Source organism: Halyomorpha halys, unplaced genomic scaffold, assembly GCF_000696795.3.
Source record: "Halyomorpha halys isolate HHAL.00 unplaced genomic scaffold, Hhal_1.1 Scaffold343.1, whole genome shotgun sequence".
NCBI classification, from domain to species: domain Eukaryota; kingdom Metazoa; phylum Arthropoda; class Insecta; order Hemiptera; family Pentatomidae; genus Halyomorpha; species Halyomorpha halys.
Window position 1 is genome coordinate 227733 of NW_027109758.1, and position 5601 is coordinate 233333.

The 5601-nt window shown below is 25.9% G+C and overlaps 1 protein-coding gene across 1 annotated transcript in view; it reads left to right on the forward strand.

The window, feature by feature from the left end:
• Positions 1-3324, forward strand: part of LOC106681498 (serine/threonine-protein kinase 11-interacting protein) — a gene marked incomplete in the record, with an annotated part of 22765 nt that extends 19441 nt beyond the window's left edge. The window contains 1 exon segment of the mRNA XM_067047922.1: positions 621-3324.
• Between the last annotated feature and the right edge of the window lie 2277 nt (positions 3325-5601).

Genomic DNA, 5601 nt, shown 5'->3' on the forward strand with positions numbered 1-5601 from the left:
ATTAAACTAGATATTTTGACATGATTATTGAATTCATTCTGCTTTGTTTTTCATGTTTCTTTACATCATGGAGCTTATTTTTTAGAACTAAATCATACCTTCCATCCCAATGGCATTATGGTATTTTGTTAAAATGTATTCCTTGATATTTTATTATACTTTAACTTTGCTTATATTTTTTTAGGAAAGGAGACAACAGCTTGTAAACCTTCATTTCTTGGATGAAAAAGCAGCTTTAGAAGAAGTTTGGTCTCTTAAATGCACATGTGATTCCCAGGTATCTTCTTTAGTCGATGGAATCCGTTCACCTTGGGAGCAGTTATTTTCTGTTAATTTGGATGTTAAAAATATACCATGAGTTTTTTTCCTAGAAAGCATTATAAATTATTATTCTGTGAGAAATTTTACTGTCATTAACAATTAAGATAAATTAAAATATTTCTAAATTCATTATTTAGAAGAGATTACTTTTTAATGCTGGCACAGTATTTTATAGGTTAATATTTGTATTTTTATCTTTTTTGTCTCTTGCAGTTAAATGGCTCTTGGATGTTAAGGATTTATTAAAGGTCGATACATTCTCTTATTTTATTTTGTTTCATATTTTGTCCAAATTTTGTACTCTTTATTTATTTTTTCTCAGTGATAAAAAAGATTATTTTATAATGGTATCATAAATCTATAGCCTAATTATTTAGTAAGTTACTCCAATATTCTAAATCAGTGGTTAAAAATTGATCTCTATTTTCACTAAAAACATTTTTATTTGTATTAATAAATGGTTTTTATTTGATCATAATTAAACATTATTTTATAATAAATATAATATGAACAAATAAAGTTTTGTAAAAATTTAGTAAGATATATTTATTTCTATTTATCAATACAGTAAGAGTGGACAACTTCTGTATATACTTTATTGCACTATAATCTGCTGTGATCTGTCTACTAAAGTCTTGGTACTAACACATTCATTCTTGCATCTTGTATACTAATAAGTGAAAATTGGGGAAGGGAGTATTAATTGCCTGATCATATATTAAGAATGTTCATTAATTTTAAAGTTGCAATTGAACCAGTACAGATTAAATTTTGTTATATTATTTTATCATTACCAGAAAGTTTACTCTTCATGTTTCTAGCTAAATTGATAATAATGTAAGCTGTGATATTAAATGAGCCATAGATAAGTTGCATTTTTTACTCTGGAAAAGCCGCCTATTTGCTAAAATAATTCAAAAATTGTTTAGCAATGGTCATTTCTGTCGAAAATAATAAGTCTCTTAAAATAGCTTAATATTGTTTATTTATATTACCTCTTGACATAGTACTGTAAAATAAATATAATTTATAACTTGAATAGTCAGTTTAAAATATTAATTAATGAATTTGATGGTCGATTTATTAAGATTATCCTAAACATATGAAACTACTATTCAGTAAAAGACTGGATGGAATTGTATTCTTTGACTGGATAAATTTAAATAAACTGGAATAACTATCTAGTAACACTCTAAATTATATTTATTATTTATTTAAGGAGAGGATACATGTATATATGGAACTGTAATGTATTTATCATTTTAATCTTCATTTTTAGGCCAATTTGTTTACACTTCTATCTTGACATTCATGGATACATTTTTAAATAATTTAAATTAACTTTAACAATTTAAAAAATTTACTTTTTGATTACCTTAAATTTTATTCTATTTTCTGATTTTGTTTTTAAAAAATACTTTATTTTTTTATAACTATTCCTCAGGATATTTAACTTCAAGATAACTTTTAAAAAATCATTTTATAAATCAGTCAATGGTACATATGTGGTTACATATTGTAAACAATCACAGTCCAATTTTTAAGACTTAATTTAAGTTCAATTTAAAAATTTTACATGCTAAATTAGTTTTGCTTGAACATCTTTACAAAGATGCGTACAAAAAGAGTAGTTACGTATGCATATTGAATAAAGACAAATACTATTGTTATTTTTGGATCAAATAGTTTCTTTCTTTTTTTCTGTTATTTACTTATAAATATAATTATATTTATAAAATAAGAAAATTTTGTTAAATATATATATTGTTTTGTTTTTTTTAAATATATATTTATATATTAATTAAGGGATTCTATAAAAAGTCACTACATATATAAATTCAACATGTATACAGATCTCAACTGGCTAGGATTTTATTTTTATTTATTGATGTTAAAACTTTAATTATATTTTGAAAATAGATTTTTGAGCATTTACCATATTTCTATATCAGTTACCTCCTGCCTGCGATTTTTTTCTTATTGGTTATTAATCAATACGTTACAATGTATCATTATTATACTCTTTCTAATTAAGTACTTATTAATGAAAGTTACATGACAATAAATATTTCTATCTTATGATGGAAAAAGTAAGGGTGCAAGCTTAAATAAAGTTACCAAAAGAATAATTTTTAACTTCTATCATTATGATAACATAGTTCAAAATATTTACAATAACTTAATTTAATTATTATAATTATCGTATTGATAAAAACATTTTTAGTTTTATGCTTATTTTTAAAGGTTTGTTTACTTTTACAGAAAGAAAACATTTCATAAAACAGAAAGTACTAACTGCTTTAAATATATATGTATATTTTTATTAATAATTGTAATCAATACATTATTTCTATCAGCTTTTATAATTCTTTTTATTTGATTGGTTAGGTGGTCTGGTTTATGATTACTGTTAAAGTATTCTTATTGTATCACCCAGACAACAGCTCCTATTTTTTTTCTAATGATTTATGCTCATTGTGCATAAATTATTAGTGAGTTATATTTTCTTTATTACTTATTGAAAAATATTGAAATATGTTTGAGTTGTTGATTCTTTAATTGTGCTACTAAAGATTTCTATGAACATATTTAACACTAAAACAATTTGTTACTTCATTACATACTTACATGTAAATTGAGAAAATAATTTATTAGATCTGTTCACATTTTTTTTATTATTATTATTTTTAGTTAATTTATTTATGTGTCTATGTTTTTATTTTCTATTTCTGATCACCTATACAGTGTCGTGAGGTTTTCATTTCAAAAGATTTGTTTTGTAATTATGTTGTAGAAACAATTTTTTATCAGGCAATATTGCAAACCTAGCAATAGTGAAATCTAATAATGTTAATTTTCTTTTGCCCATATACTTGAAATGTATGTATTGTGATATTTGTAATTAAAATATTTTATTAATAACACATATTTTTAAATGCATGTGAATAGCTATTTTTTGTTATATATATATTTATGTTTTGTAATAAATTTCTTCTATGCAAATATTTTTTTTATTCTATTATACTTTCTTCTTTATTTTATATCCATTCGTTAGGTAAGTCAGGGTAAGTTTGTTTTTGTTTTAAGAGCTAAGCTTGAGCTATGGCTTAAGCTAAGCTCTGCACTCATCACATAAAGTTTTGTGTTGGTTAGGGTAAATGAAGATCACAAACTTTTCATATTTATGTTTTGTTTTTTATTCCTATTTAAGAGCCTTTCAATTGAAGACATTCCTTTTATGAACAAAAGTGACATAGTGTATATTTTTCCACCTCTAAAATAGGCAGAGGTGAAGTATTTATGGAATGGAATCGTTCTCAGACTATAATGTTTGAATTCAAAAATAAATTTAAATTTTCCTAGTAGTACGAAAATTTGTTTAAAATAATACAAAAAAAAACTTCATTGTCTTAAGCCTTTACTTAATAAAAAATTTCATTTTTATTATTTATTTGACTTGGGTAAGTTTTATCCTCTTTTTACCTTCTTGACTTTACTGGCAATAAATGTATTACTCAGTGAAATTTTGAACAGTTAAAAAATTATTGGCAGTCCGAAATTAAGAGGAAACAGATTTTCTGCTCTTGTACCAAGAATGGTTAATTTTCAACCAAACAAGAATGAAAATCATTTACCTTATTTGTTTTGTGTAAGTGTGTACTTGTACCTTTATAGGAACTTTCCATTTTTCAAATTTTAAAATGAGGAAATTTTATTGAAGAGTTTTCTGATGAGTGGGATATTATGGAAGAAGATAGTTGATTGTATTTATTAGATTGTAGGAAGATAGTCTGGCTGGCAATCAATAAAGGTACCAAAATAGTAGAAAATAAACTTCATAAACACAATAAATAAATATATTAAAAAATAATAAATTATTTTTTCTATTATTTTGGTATCTTTATTGACCACCACCCGGTCTATCCTCCTACAATCTACTTAATGATGAAGTTTCAACTCTTCCTCTTCAAAATTAAATTATCGATAGCCTTAAAAGGTTAAACCTTTAAAATTTTAGTTTGTATTTGCCCCAACTTTTAGCAAATTTATAGATTTATATCATTATGTTTTTATACGCATTCATAACTTTCCTGATCTTTATGCCTTTTCTTCATAAAAAATCTTTCCGATGATAACTCCAGGTGGCAAAATGCACTAGTAACTGTTACAGGTGTGGTAGGATTCTAAATCCATACTGGGTAAATGTTTATTGGTTCCATACTACTTCTAATGTATCCCCTTTAGGAAAGCATTGTATTCATGCTGGAAATGAAAAAAAAAAATTGTCCTTGGAATTGAAAATTTTCTTATTTCCCGTTTTAAACAAACATGCTAGAACAAATTTGGTTTCCAGTCTGCTCTCACTCCGTAAATCTGATTTTGATGAAATTTTCTGGGATTGTGCAATATCTACTTAATTAAATTTCTTCCACTACTTTCGCTGAGGCATAAGCTAGCATATTTTCCTGGGCCCACTTATATTTCTGAAAAGGCTAGTATCACTTGGTCTAAATTTGAAGGAAAATTGGAAATTAGTGGAAAAATGATCAAGTATTAATACAATTAAGGCAAAGAATGCTGGGGTTGAAAGTTTATTAAGATAAACAACAGAACCTCTACAACCCATGAAGAGTTTGTGGTTCTATGTTAGGCAGTACTGTTTCTAGGGTTACTATCTCTGTGTCTTGACCTCCAGTTGTGCAAAGATTTATTGTGGTCAGAATCATGCTCAACCGCCAGGCTTTCTTCAATAATTTATGGTTTTCATTAAATTAGAACTGTTTATCGGCATTTCTGTAATTATATAAGAAATCGCCAGTATAACAGCAGTAATTGCAGTTTGTAATCTAAACTGCAGTAAAATGAAGTAGTGATGACATTTCCGTATCCGTCTACTTTCTAACATTGCCGAGTATCGTCTTACCATCTTGCCGTCCCGACAATCATCTTCACGTTCCTGCTTTGTTTGAATAATCTACATTTTACAAAAAAAGTGTTAGTTTCACTTTGAAATGTATGTATTTTTTTTTTTTTTACTGTTGTTAGAGGTTTCTTTCTCTACCGTGGTTCTAAAGATTGTCACAGTCTCCACGGTATAATCTAAAGAATACGTCAAATACACAATAAAATTATTGTAATTTTTTTTTCAGATATACCAATATTCAAGCAATGTAACAACATGTATAGAAAACGCTTAAGTTTTCTTATCCCTAAATACAACGCAAACCGCTGAATCAATAATAATTAATATTTATGCATAGGAGAATAGAGGAAACTATT